We start from the raw sequence: 14,404 nt of genomic DNA on the forward strand, positions 1-14,404 counted from the left end.
GCTCCTAAGACTTGATTTTTCACAGTTAGATGGACAGTGTTTGGTGTGATTGTATAGAGTGGTTTGATCTTAGAAGTAGCATATATATCTTCCTATTTTTTCTTTTATTATTATTTTTTAAAAAACAACTCTATTAAGATGTAATTTACATACCATAAAGTTAGTCATAGAAAGTGTCCAGTTCAATGGCACAGAGTTGTGCAACCATCAACATAATCTAAATTTAGGACATTTTCATAACCCCAAAAAGAAACCCCATATTCATTAGCAGTCACTGCCATTTCCCTTCACTCTGCCAGCCCCCAGCAACTGCCAAAACACTTTCTGTCTCTATGGAATTGCCTATACTGGACATTACATGTAAGTTGTATTATACAATACGTGGTCTTTTGTGACTGATTTCTTTTATTTAGAAGAGTTTTTTTGAGATTCAGCCACATTGTAGCACATTTCAGGATTTATCCCTTCCAGTTGCTGAATAACATTCCATTGCATGAATATGCCACATTTCGTTTATTCAATGTCCTGCTTTTTTCACCTCTCTCAAATGTTTGCCTTTATTGATAACTACTTAGAAATTCTTCTCCCTTGACTTTTATAATACCACTTTTGGTTTTGCTCTAATTTCTCTGGCTATGATACTTCAAACTCTGTCACGGGATGCTCTTCTTCCACTCACTGCTTAACTCTTGATGCTCTTCAGATGCGTCTTAAACTCAGCAATAGGAAGCCCTGCCTGCAGCATCTTCTTGAAGGCCCCATATGTCACTATGTCCCAGTACATTTATTAAAGGACACAAGGGCACCACTGCAATTGGGCTCCAGTACTCAGTACTGGGACAGTGTGTCTCCTAACCTTAAACAACTGCTCTCGTGACTAATGCTGTTCAGGCACGGGGAAATCCTTGTCTACATCTGTTGACCCATGTCTTCTAAACACAAGATGTCTAAGACCAAATTCCATAAATGAGTGTGGGCTATGCTGTTGCAGAAGTCAAAGACTGGGCACCACTTTGGAGTGCAGGGAAGATTGGAGAGACAGAAGTGCTTAGGTAAGAGAAAAGACAAATTAATGTGTGGAGTCTTTCTTCTCAGATATCATGAATGCACTCTACATTCTTGCATAGTAAAGTATTATATCCAAGTGCCCATTTTCTTGCTTCTCTTTACTTTTTGATTCATAGTTTTTGAAATATTCATGAATTAATGTGGGATTTGCAGTAGTGGCACACAGATGCAGGAAAACCTTTGCAATATAAAACAACTCATATTGCTCTTAAATTTGTATATACAAAGGTTTAGATGTAATGAATGTGAGGTACGACACTGAATCTCTCTATTACTGTATAGATTTAGATACTACTCTTAGAGATATGAAGGTTAAATATTTTGCAATATTTTCCTTATATTCTGTATATTACAAAGGTTGAACACAATTGTAAAATTAATGGTTCGTTTCTGAATTGAAATGTTGCTTTAACAATTTTGTTGACATCTCCAGTTGGTACTGCCTCAGTTTTCTATTTTGTCACTACCGTGAAAAGAACATGACTATATAAGAATCTTGATTACAACAACATAATTAGTGATTTTGTTGAAAAGAAGACAAGAAAATAATTTTCATGGAATAAATTTATAATAACTCCTGAACTGTGCACATCTTTTTTCATCCCTCATTTGCACATTGCTGGGCAATTAACAGAGCACACAGACTTTCAAAGTAATAATTGAACTCAGTCATCCTATTAATTTTTGCCAAAATTTAGACATACAAAAACCATCATTTTGTACACTTAAAGTTGTATTATTTTAAAGATATATGTATATTTTTTATATATTTTTTTGAGACGGGGTCTTGCTCTGTCACCCAGGCTGGCGTGCAATGGCACGATCTCGGCTCACTGCAACCTCCGTCTCCTGGGTTCAAGTCTCAGCCTCCCAAGTAGCTGGGATTACAGGCACCCCCAATCATGCCCAGCTAATTTTTCTATTTTTAGTAGAGGCAGGGTTTCACCATGTTGGCCAGACTGGTTTTGAACTCCTGACCTCAGGTGATCCACCCACCTCAGCCTCCCAAGGTGCTGAGATTACAGGCATGAGCCACCACGCCCGGCCATAAAGGTATATTTTTTAAAGCAGGAGGATTAAACATTTTATTTAACAGCCTTTTGGTTTGATGTATTGTTTTCCATTGGTACTCTTGCCCAAAATCCCGCAAACAGACTGTCTTCAGGGATCTCCAGTAGGACTCCTCTCTTTTCACTACATATCGCTTCTCAGGGTGAGCTCATTCATTCTCACGTTTTTAAATACCCACAATTTGCTGTGGAAACCAAATTTATTTTTTTTTCCAGCCCAGATTTTTCTCTTGTATGTCTTTAATGCTTAACTTGGATGTCCCACATCGGACACAACAGGTTGTTAACTAAATGCAGTCTGATTCCATTCCTTCTCGAACTGCCTTCTCCTGAAACCTGGGAATCATCTCCTCCTTGTCCTTCTTCCTCCCCTACTTTTAAAATAGGCTGTTGGCAGTTATCTTCTACTGATTCCACTGACTTGATGTCTCTTTCGTCTTCTCTTCTCTATTCCCAATTGCCACCGTCTTTGTTAAGATGTTCCTTATTTCATGTTTATTTTTCTACTAGTCGTTCTGACTCCAAGCTTGGCCCTTCCACCAAAAGTCTGGTCAGTTTATAACCCGGCTTAAAATTTTCCAGTGGAGCTTTAGGAAAAGGTCCAAATTCCTTGACATAGTATAAAGGATATCTTGTGATCGAGTCATTGCCTCCTGTTTCTCCCAGCCACCTCTTGAAATAGCTTCCCACTTGCTCTTGTGCTCCAGTACCACTAGCTTTTGGTTTTCTGTATTGTGCCATTCCTCTTCCTGCCTCCGTGCCTTTGTACTTGCAGTTTCCTTGGTCTAGAATGTTCTCTCTTGCCTTACTCTTGCCCTTTACTTAGTGTTTGGATGAGTATGTGATAAAGATCTGTCTCTACTATACAACGTCTGTCTCCACTGTGCCCCTCTTCTGGGCAATCTCTGCATATTTTTTCCTTTATAGGTTAGGCCCTAGTGGTTCTCTGTCATATAGTAAAAACTCATTATATGTTTGTTGAATGAATAAAAGGTTTATTCACTGTTGTATCCCCAATCTTTAGCAGAATGCATGGGGCCTAGATTAACTGCTCACTAAATCCTTAATAAATTAAATAAATAAACTTAGGCATTCAAAAACAGGAATATCCAGGTAGTTGCTTGAGAAATGGCTTTTCAGAGCTTTGAGGTTCCCTCAGAAGTTAGGTAATGTGTCCTTTTAATTCACTGAGAGCTTAACCAAGTGCTGGCTATGGACAGAAACATAATAAATGCAGTGCAAGAACATGGAGTAGACCATATAGTTTGCCTCTGCCTGCATGTGTTCTAAATTCCCTTTCCTGCAACAGGTGTCAGGAGGCTGGCTTATCAAGTGAGTGTTCTATAAGTCTAAGGGAGGAGGGAAGGGGTGGTATGTGATTTTGGCATGTAATTAAGGGACTATATATTAATAGAATCAGTAGCTGAGTCTAGACATAGTCTAGTAAATCAATGGGTCACTCAGCTGAGGATGAAGACCAGTAACATGGTACACAGCAGAGTGTGGGGTCTGGGATGTGAAGAGGAAGTGGATGAGACAGGTACTGGTTCTCACCTGTTTGTTGTGATGGAGTAGGTGCAAGAGCTATGCTTAAAAAAAAAATCCTCAAAAGTATTAACTAATTCAGTAATCCAAATATATTAAGATTATTTTGGTCTCAAGTAATGAAGGTGTGGTGGCATGTGCCTGTAGTCCTAGCTACTCAGGAGGCTGAGGCAGAAGAATCACTTGAACCTGGGAGGCGGAGGTTACAGTGAGCCGAGATTGCACCACTGGGCTACAGGAGCAAGACTCCGTCTCAAAAACAAAAAACAAAAAACAAAACAAAACAAACCTAATTCTAAGTGGCTAATACAATAAGCAAATGTATTATTTCATATTACAAGAAATTCAGAAGTAAGGGGTCTCCAGTGTTGGTTATTTAGTAGCAAGATGGTAGCATCAAGAATTCAGGGTCTTTTTGTCTTTCACTTCTGCCACTGTTGTCTTTGTTCTCAGCCTAGGATTCTCTCTTGGTTGCAAAATGGCTGCTGCAGTTATACTTAACACAGCCAGACAAGACAATGTCCAGAGAAAAAGAAGAGACCAGCTTTTCTTATGTGTCTTTTTTTTTTTTTTTTTTGGAAAAGAAATGCTTTCCCACAGGTCTCCAGTTCACACCTCATTGGCTGGAATTACAACCATACCACCATCCAAACCAATGTCTGTCAAGGGGAATGCGTTCATAACCCACTCCTGGGGCTGGAGATAGCAGGGAGCATAGGCACCAACAGTATCTTTCTTCCCCAGGCTGCCTCTACCTTGAACTTCTGACTCAAAAGCTTTGCCAAAAAAAATACCCTTTTTCCTCCAAGCTCCTGCTCCACAGGAGAAGGCCTGAATTTTAAAAGAATTAATGAATTTTTGTGTATAGACTCCTTTAAGTACTGGAAACATAGTCAATGGGCCCACCTCCATGGATTAGGTGTAAGTTATGGAGCCTGGAGAGCAGTCCAGGGATGTTGGAGATTAATTGCACAATGCACAAGAGTGATTATGTTTAATCACTCTATTTTCTCCCCCCTCTTATAAAAAGCTGCCTAGGTGTGGTTTGCCAATAGTATCAATCTGTTTCAGCTTCTAGGCCAGTAGTATTTGCAGTTATGTGGCCCTGGAGTGACATTTTCTATCACCATTAACCAAAGGAGCCACATGAGCCTAGTATAAGAGGATATTCTAATACAGAAATAAAAGGTCTTGCAGCCTTGCAGGTTGCAAAAGAAGGACCCACTCTCAGCCTATTATCTTTTGCCTGGCAGTGTGATTTCCTTAGACAAAACTTCAAGCTTGGCTTTATATCCACAGGGAAAGCAACTGGTCAAACTAGTTTATTTTTAATCCTTTGTTTTCTCTCCACCAGTTTTCCACTGTGAAAACCTTTTTTTGACCACCAAACAGATAAAGTTATGTCAAAGAAGAAAATCAATCAAGCTGAATATTTCATATATGTTCAATTCAATTCCAAATACACTTTTTGAGAATCTACAATGAGTAAGGTATAGAAACAGATATTGTGGAGAATACATTGCTTCATAAACATGACATTGTACACACACATATTCTGAGAACATGTTTTGGCTGAGTGCTTGGATAAGTGTGGGGATGAATAAGACATTTCCCTGTTTTCAAAGTATACGTGGTTGGAGGGAGAGAAGGCAATATAGACATGTAAATAATCCACTGAATTTCATGATGATATATCAGGTTAGTGCCAGTTGCTGTGGCATCAAAGAGATAACCAAGTCAAGGCCAGAAAGAAAGTCAGGGAAGACATTGCCCTGGAAAAAATTTTTGGGTGAGTATTGAGGAAACCCTTTGCCCTAGAAGTGATATTTAGGGGAGTATTGAAGGGCAAATAAGGGCTTTACAGATGACTTTGAGTCTCAGTTTTCAAAAGTAGAAATAAGACATTTACACCAAAAGCTGTAAGACAAGATAAAATGTGCAAAGAGGGCATCGTGGAATGTTTCAAGGAGGATCTTTTGTTCTGGGCTTTATCTGTTGAGTGGTGTATTGATGTTAGAAATGGACCAAGAGCATTCCATGCAGAGTGTACACTGTAAATGTGACAGGAATAAGATAAACTAAAATAATTTATTTTTTCAATTTTTTTTCCTTACCCTATGTCCTAGCCAGGAAGAATTTTGTTTGTTTGTTTGTTTGTTGAGTTAGCTCCAGAGCTCTTACAGGAAAGTTCTAAGAAGCCAGGGAGGCTGAAATGATGTAGCTACGAAGAACTTAGGAAGGGAGACAAAAGAACCTGAATGTGGACTTGAAGACTATCTTGGAGTGGGAGCTTAGAGTTGGGGAGGAGAGAGACTTTAAGTGAGCCTAGACATATCGGGGGAAAGGAAGGAAAGAAATGGGAGAAGAGAGGTTTTCGAAAGTTTTTCTATGTTCTCTCTTTGGGTATGTTTATGAAAGACTGCAGTAGAGATTAAATTAATTATATGTCTATTTGAGTCAGGGTTGATATACCTTTGACACACACTGAATCAAGATGGTGCCATATGGCACGTGGGCTTTGTGTGAATTACATTTGCTAAGGCATGAAAGTGGTAGAGCACTAACAGTATTGGGAAGCAAGAAATCACACCATATAACTACAAACAAGGCTGTCTGAAGGGAAGCACTGGGACAGAGGTTAGGTTTATTCAAATAAGTGGAAGCCTTAGCAGTCAAGGTTAGGAAGGTGGTACATGTTCATGGGCAGAGCAGAGCCTCTGAAGTTTCTGAATAGGGTGGCTCAGTATCAGTGTATGTTTTAAGACAATTTTGTTGATAGCAGCATTGGTGGGAAAGGCGATAACAGGGTAAGGGATAACAATTAAAGAGTTATTGCAAAACCTGATGCCAAATAACAGATTTGGTAGATTTTTCACGGATTTCATTTGTTTGTTTATGTGACTCAATCAAGGGTTTGATTCTATCTGGATTCAGCCTTAGCCAGAGCTTCAGGATGACAATGTGTCCACCAACCTCATTACTGTTTTTTATTTCTATTATTTAGGAGTGATGGAGGACTTACAAAGTGCTCAGGGTGGATCTGGAGTACAATGCAATAGAGCAAGTTTTTACTGAGCCCCCACCAGGTGGCTGGCACAAGGGCCTTGAGCACTGGGCTTACCATATAATTAGAGTTACCAGATCAACACACAAGCCAGCCCCCAGTGCAGAGGGAGACAGAGGGCTGTAACTTAATGAGAGGCAGATGTCAACGGGGAGCAGATGTTTGCAGCTCTTCAGTTATATCAAATTAATCATCTCCTGACTTCAAGGTGCTTCTTGGAGTCCAGGAAATTTCCCTGTAATAAATTGCTCCTGGGATTGATTTTTAAAGTGAGAATGTATCTGCCACTGTCTTGAATGCCTTAGAACAATTCTTTCTAGAAGCAGAAGAGGTTTTTTAATATGGAAAAATTTAGGTGAAGGTTAAACAAGACCAAATCTAAGTTCCCAGGCTGGTTTATGAAAAACAGAGGGGCTGACTTTTTACTAATAAAATTAGCTACTGGTTCTGCTCCACCAGTCTGCCCACTTTTTCATTTATTTAGCAAATAATTTTTGCAGGCACAATATGTACTGAAGCTTTAACAGTGAAGGAAAATGTAGAAGCCGACCTCATGGAGGCTGCAACATTGCAGTAAATAATCATACAGATATATCTATAATTACAAATGGGGAAAGTGCTATGACAGAGAGTTATGTGGTTCTTGAAGATAGTTAATGCAGGATTTGACTCAAGTCAGAGAGAGCAGAGAAATCTTTTCTAAGCAAGAGATATTAACAGAGTTCTTCCTTGTCTCTTTTTGGTCTCTCCTTCTCTCTTCCTTCTTCCTTCTTTCTCTTTCCTTCCCTTCCCATCTCCCTTTTCCTCTTTCTTTTTCTTCCTTCCCAGTCTACTTGCTTCCCTCCTGCCTTTTCTTTCCTTTTCTCACTTCCCACTTTCTTCCCTCCATCATCATTCCTTTCTTGTCTTCTCTTTCCCTCCTCACCCTGCCCCCCTCCACCCTGTACTTTTCTTCTATTCTTTCCCAAACAGTAGTTGAAAGCTTGTTAGGGACTCAAGCCCTGCATCATACCTGGAAGGGCCTGGAAGGGTTGAGGTACATACAGAGATGAACAGGAAACCATTTCTCTTCAAAGTGCCTAGAGATGATGCACAATTTGTTGAAATTCAGGATAGTAGGTATTATATTGGAGGCAGATAACAGGTTTTTCTGGGAAGGGCACCAGACTTAGGCCAGGGTATTAGGAAGGAGCAGGGGCCAGGTAAGAAAATGGTTTTAGAACCATTTTCTTGGTTCTAAACCAAGGTGGACATTTGAGATCAATCTTAGCAGATAGCTAGGAGTTAGTTGGAAAATAGGGTGGAGGACCTTGTGGGCAGGGGAGCACTCCCATGTTTAAAAACAAGAAAAGAGTGTGCTGGGACAATTGCATCCTGGGGAAGACAAGACATCCAGTATAACTGGAGTAAATGATGTGAGTTGAGAAGATCCAGAAGATGGGATGGTTGGAGAGATGGTAGGAGCCAGATGGAGAAGAACAGTGCAATATATTATCCTGTGGGCAGTCACTGAAAGCTTCAAGAAGACAGTAACATAATCCAATCTACTATTTAGAAAGATCTTTCTCAACAGTAGAGTGATCCCACCCACTCTCAGCAGACAAAAAACATCACGTATCTTTGTGTTTGGCTTTTCCAAAACATTATTTCAGGCTGTGAGGTCTGGAGAGGGCTTTGAGGGCCTCAGATGCAGGAACAAAAGGAAATCTCAAGGTATTTGACTCTGACAATATTGCAGAAGCCCCTTCACCTCTTGTCCAAGATCTCTGTTTATAAGACTCCTCACGCTGGCCGGCCAAAAAAAAAAAAAGAGTAAACACTATTGGAGCATCTTCTTAATTGTTGGCACTTTTCTATTACTGTAGTGATGATAAGTAAACCAATTCCCTTGTTTTCAAGGTATAAAATAAAAGGATCCTGAAAATGATGACAGTTCAGAAAATATTCATTATTCTCAACTATGGCTTCTCAACCTCGGCACTGTTGGCATTTTGGCTGAATAATTCTTTTGTGAGGGGCTGTCTTACAATAGTTTAATAGCTTCCCTGGCCTCTACTCACTGGATGCCAGTAGAAAATATCTTCCAAGTGGGGACAATCAAAAATGTCCCCAGACATTGTCAAATGTCCCCTGGGGGACAAAACCTCCCCCTGTGGAGAACCACTGTTTTAAACTGTATAGTTGGAAGTATTGTTGACATGAAGAAACTCAGATAAAATTTAGCCAAGGTGTACTCAGCAAATTCTTCTTGTATTTAGAGTCACATAGGGAGGGATTGATGGCATCTGATGCCAAGTGAATTCCAGTGTTGACTCCAGAAGCATCCCCTCTCTGTACTCTCAGGCCCCTGCTAATTATGAGACCACCCTTTCCTTTCTTTCATCTCCAAATGACTCTAATGTGTTATCATGGCACAGATCCTACTTTCTCTCCAATTACAAGATCAGATGGACATTTTTCAATTTGGCTTTCAAAGCTGGTTGCTCCTCAGAGACAGTTCTGCTAAAAGCATTTAATGATCCTTGAGGTAGCCAAGCCTTAGAGGTGTCTATCTACAGCACTGGGCAGGATAGGAAAATTATCCGGGGTTCTGTTCATCTTCCGGGGTTGCTGCATCTTCCATTTGTCTGTCCTCCCAGAGTGAAGCCTGCTAGTTTTATTTAGGTTTTGCATTTCAGATTCCTGTTTCATAGGATGCCAACAGCGATGTTTCAGACGTTTCTAGGCATTGCATGAGGCTGCTTTTCCGCAGTCAGGTCTTGGGCACTGTATCACAGCTTCATATATTAAAATTAGCATATCTTGGAGTCACCATTAGGCTGGTGACTAGACTTCACACCCCTTGAGAACAAGGACTCAGTCCTATTTCTTTGATTTCCCGGTGCTTATACTTCTCTCACATGGTAAGGATGTAAGAGTCACCCCGCTGGTTGCTGAAAATGCATATCTTCCAGGACACACAGGAGTCTTGGCCTTGCCACATTTGTCTGCAGTGTGGGGTGTCTCATCATCTGGAACCTACATTATGGTGGTGAACCCACGTTTTACCTGGAAACTTCAGCTGGGAAAGTGTATGCTATTTTGAAGTGTCCCTTTTTTCCTAACGTGGTTCTTTAACAAGGTCATATCATTATCAGTTATTTAATATTTCTAAAATTAGAAATCATCTCACTGCTGTGGTAGCTCAAGCTTCAGGCCAGACTCTTTGAGCCTTCTCACACTGGGGCTATTGACACAGCCTCATGGTGAGCCTTCCCGCTCCTTCTTTTTCTAGTTTACGGTTGGATTCAAAATTCAGCCAGGCTAAACTTTTTGCTCCCTTTTGGTCAGGATTTATACTTATTTAAGGCACCGCAATAGCCACTTTTAAGCTAACGAACTGGGATGTAGCTGCCTCGTTTGGAGTCAACATTCTTATTCAGTGGTCTTATACCTAACTAGCTCAAATAGCTCTCTGACTAGCCTAGGGAAAAGGCCCTGCAGTGAAAGGAAGTGGAGTAATGATCCTCTCCAAAGTGGCCCTCCCTGCTGCTCCTTCATAAATTCAACATGTATTTGGGGATACTTAAGAGGGGGCAAAGTGGAAAGCAAGTAGAAGGAAGACAAGGGAAGGGAAGATGCATGCAATCTTTCACAAAGACCTTTCATCGCCTGCAGTGTGCCAGTCCCTGTGCCAAGGCCTAAAGACAGCATTATATATGGCATGGTCCTGCCATCACCAAAGTCATAGTTCACATGAAAATGAGAGAATGGGAGAGAAAGCATCATTAAGACTGTATGAAACCACTTCCTGGAACAGAAAGAACTTTGACTATCTCACCTAATCTCTACATTGTGTAGGTACTATCAGTATACTCATTTCACAGACGTGAAAACTAATGCGTGGACAGATTAAATAACATGTCCAAGGTTACTTTTCTGATAAAGGATAGAGCCAGCTCTGGAACCCAGATTTCTGACTGCAAGTCCAGTGATCTCAGCAGTCAAAAGAAGAAATCTCACCTTCCCGCCTGTGTCCAGCCTCCCTCCTTCACCAACAAGCCCTCTGTGATCTCTCAGTATTGATGCCGTGGCAGTGTCTTTTGGTCCTTGTGCCATGTCTAAAGACAATATTTACTCTTCCTCCCATAGGGCTCCTTGCCGGCAAAAGGATTGCTCATCAGACATGCTGGAAAAAGATCCACAGCACATCTTCAAGGACAGCCTTAAAGCAGGAGTCTCAGGGTGGTTATTGATTACCCTGTTTCCATTTCCCATTGTGGAGCACCATTCTCCAACACCTGCAAGGGCTCTGTGGCCATAAATCAGCTCCTTACAATGGTAATTAATAGGGTGACCCACAGAGGGTGAATTCTCCTTTTCCAAAGAACCTAAATAAGTGGGTCATAGAGATGAACATAACTGAAAAATGACGGGGAACCTCCTTAAATGCAAACACATTTTTTTTTTTTTTTTTCTCCTGAGGAGAAATAAGGAAGGTTTACCAGCCTAAACTGACTTTATCACACTAGAAAATAAATGCAAAAAGAAGTGTATAACATTTTCAACTTGGATGAATTATTTAACCTAAGTCACAGGGAGAAAACTGTGTGAAAATGTTAGCATTATGTGTAAAACATAGTAGGCATTCAGTAAATATTTGTTTTATACTGAATGAATACATGGCCAAGTAATCCACTCAAGGTGGAAAAACCTTACTGGCTCAACTGGGCATTTTGACTACTATGAAAAAAAACCAACTGTGATGGTTAATACTGAGTGTCAGCTTGATTGGATTGAAGGATACAAAGTACTGACACCAGGTGTGTCTGCGAGGGTTTCAGCAGTGGAAGTTAACATTTGAGTCAGTGCGCTGGGAAAGGCAGACCCATTCTTAATCTGGGTGGGCACCATCTAATCAGCTGCCAGCACAGTTAGAATATAAGCAGGCAGAAAAATGTGAAATGAAAGACTAGCCTAGCCTCCGAGCCTACATCTTTCTCCCATGCTGGATGCTTCCTGCCCTGAAACATCGGACTCCAAGTTCTTCAGTTTTGGAATTCGGGCTGGCTCTCCTTGCTCCTCAGCCTGCAGACGGCCTATTGTGGGACCTGGTGATCGTGTGAGTTAATACTTAAACTCCTCTCTCTATAGATAGATAGATAGATAGATAGATAGATAGATAGATAGATAGATAGATATAGATAGATGTAGAGAGAGATATCTGTCTCTAGAGGGACAGAACTAATGGAATATATATATGTATATATACACATATGTGTGTATATATATATATTACATATATATATATAATACAACAACCCAAACAATCCACCAGACTCACTGATTCCCCCCCCCGCCCCAACAGAACTAGCCCAGTGGTGAGTGTGTGTTTGGAACAATTAGAAGTTAAATGGGATTTTCGACTTGGTGCACACACCACTTGATAAACATGCCCTATAATTACTCTGTGGTACAGTGAGAAAAATGCAAGGGATTCAGAGTTAGAAGAGTTGGGTTAAAGCCCCAGTTCTGCCTCTTGGCAACCGTGAAACTTTGGGACAATCATTTAACCTCTCTGAGACTGGGTCCTCTCCTCTGAAGATGGAGATAACATAAACAGAGAATTGAGTTGGCAAATGGGGTTGGCAACATCTGTGGAAGTGAGCTGTCCACCATAAACTGGGATGCAAATGTAAATTGGGATTCATATTATGAATCACCAGTGTCATTAATATCATATTAATGGAAAAAATGACCAACTTTTTAATTATGGTGTTAATAACTATGAACATTAATTTATTTGAAATCTCTCCAGTCATTGCTTAGATAAGTCACCTATTGAAGCTGGAGGAAAACTTTCCTAAATGTCACTGGAAAACCAAGGGAAGTGTGGGTTCCATTCATCCTCTGGGACCATCATGGTTATTTTGGGATCAGTCTTGGCTGGCAACATCTGAGTGAAGAGCACTGATGGTTTCCTTACAATGTGTTGCAATCAGAGGATACGGGACAACTGACTTCAGTTGGAACCAAACCAGAGCTGTGTGCTGGAGTTGCAGTTTGCCTATGTGTGCAGATTCTTTCCTACAACCAACTCCAAATAGGAGACAGAGTGCATGCTTCTGTCCCTGTCAGAACCCTATTTGCTGAAGGGCAGCCAGAAAGTGAGGAGAAGCTCTCAGGCTTTCTCACTTTGTTCTAACACGCTTTTCTCCCAGTGGCTGTAGGGGTTAAGAAGTCTGGGTGAAAGACTAACACAGGGCCAGGCTAGATAGAAATTGGAGACTGAGAGTTTTACCAAATCCTCCCTATTTCTGATCTTCAGGAACTGGACACTGGAATGGAGTAAGAACATAAACAGATATATTTCAAGCTGTAACCCCCCTCCTTCATTCTCTTAAAGAAGCCAGTTGTTAATCTCTTTTGCATCTTAAATTTTATTTTACATAGAAGCTCTATCTTTGCCACCATTTCAATAAATTTGTATCCCTGCTAGCTCTGCTCCACTTGATCAAACTAACCTGGAAAATTTGTGAAGTATTAAAAGAACATACCATTTCCTTAGGGAGCCATTTATTCTCATCTTCACTGATAATAGAAAGTCGTTTTCTGGGTTTGATACTAGCTTTCTCAATCCATACTGGGTGTGTTTTCTTCCATTGCTGGTTGTTCTCAAGCTATCACTTGCAGTCTTGTACAAGCAGAGGTGGGATATGCTTCTTGGACTCATTTTGGGCTCTGTCTTTACTATTGTCAGCAAGGTGGATAAGGCAATGGAAGTAGTTGGATCATCAGTTTAATTGGTGACTAGACAAAAAAAAACACGAAATGCATCTATTTTCCTTCTTGTTTCGAAATCAGAATGGGTTTATAAACAAACAATAGAAGGTATCCCCAGACTTTCTTATTTCCCAATTCAAGTCTAAGTTTGAAAAGGGAGATTTCTCATAAGCACGTAGAGAAATATTGTCTAATTCCCTATGTGTTTAAAATTAAGTCTATTAACATCCCTCACTTACTAATTGTCCCTCAATGGATCTACATTGTTTCTGCCATCCCATTTAAAATTCCAGAGCCTTCTGTAACTCCTCTCTCGTTCTACATATATGATGTTTGATTGGTCCACATCTGTTCTTGTACTTATTATTATTTTTTGCCTTCCAATCTTTATCCACCTAGATGATGGCATTATTACCTGCACTGAGGCAACTGAAAGTGCCTCTTCACTGGTCACTATGGCGCTAAGCTTTCTTACTCCCATCAGTTCCTCACCTTGCCTCGAGATGAGTCTTCCTTCTGAAAGCAGCACTCTGCTCATGCTCTTCCCTGCTCTAAATATCACTAACTTCTCATTTCTAGTAAAAAAAGGCCAGACTCGTCAGTGTGAGATTTAAAGTCATTCATATCTTGTTCCAGCCTGCTTATACTTTTTCAAGACTTTCCCCCTCCCTTCCTCTAACACCCAAACACAGTGATTCAGTCATTCCTTAAAATAGCCTGGTACTTTTTGCCTCCACATTTTTGCTCATGCTTTTCTCTCTTCCTGGGATTCCATTCTCTTATATCTTAATGTGTATTTTAAAATGTCTCTTCTTTAATTAATTGCCAATGCAGAGTGATGTATTATAGTCTTATGCATATCTATTATATCTCCTCATTAGACAGTTAGATGTCA

The sequence above is a fragment of the Piliocolobus tephrosceles genome, chromosome 14, assembly GCF_002776525.5.
Source record: "Piliocolobus tephrosceles isolate RC106 chromosome 14, ASM277652v3, whole genome shotgun sequence".
NCBI lineage: Eukaryota > Metazoa > Chordata > Mammalia > Primates > Cercopithecidae > Piliocolobus > Piliocolobus tephrosceles.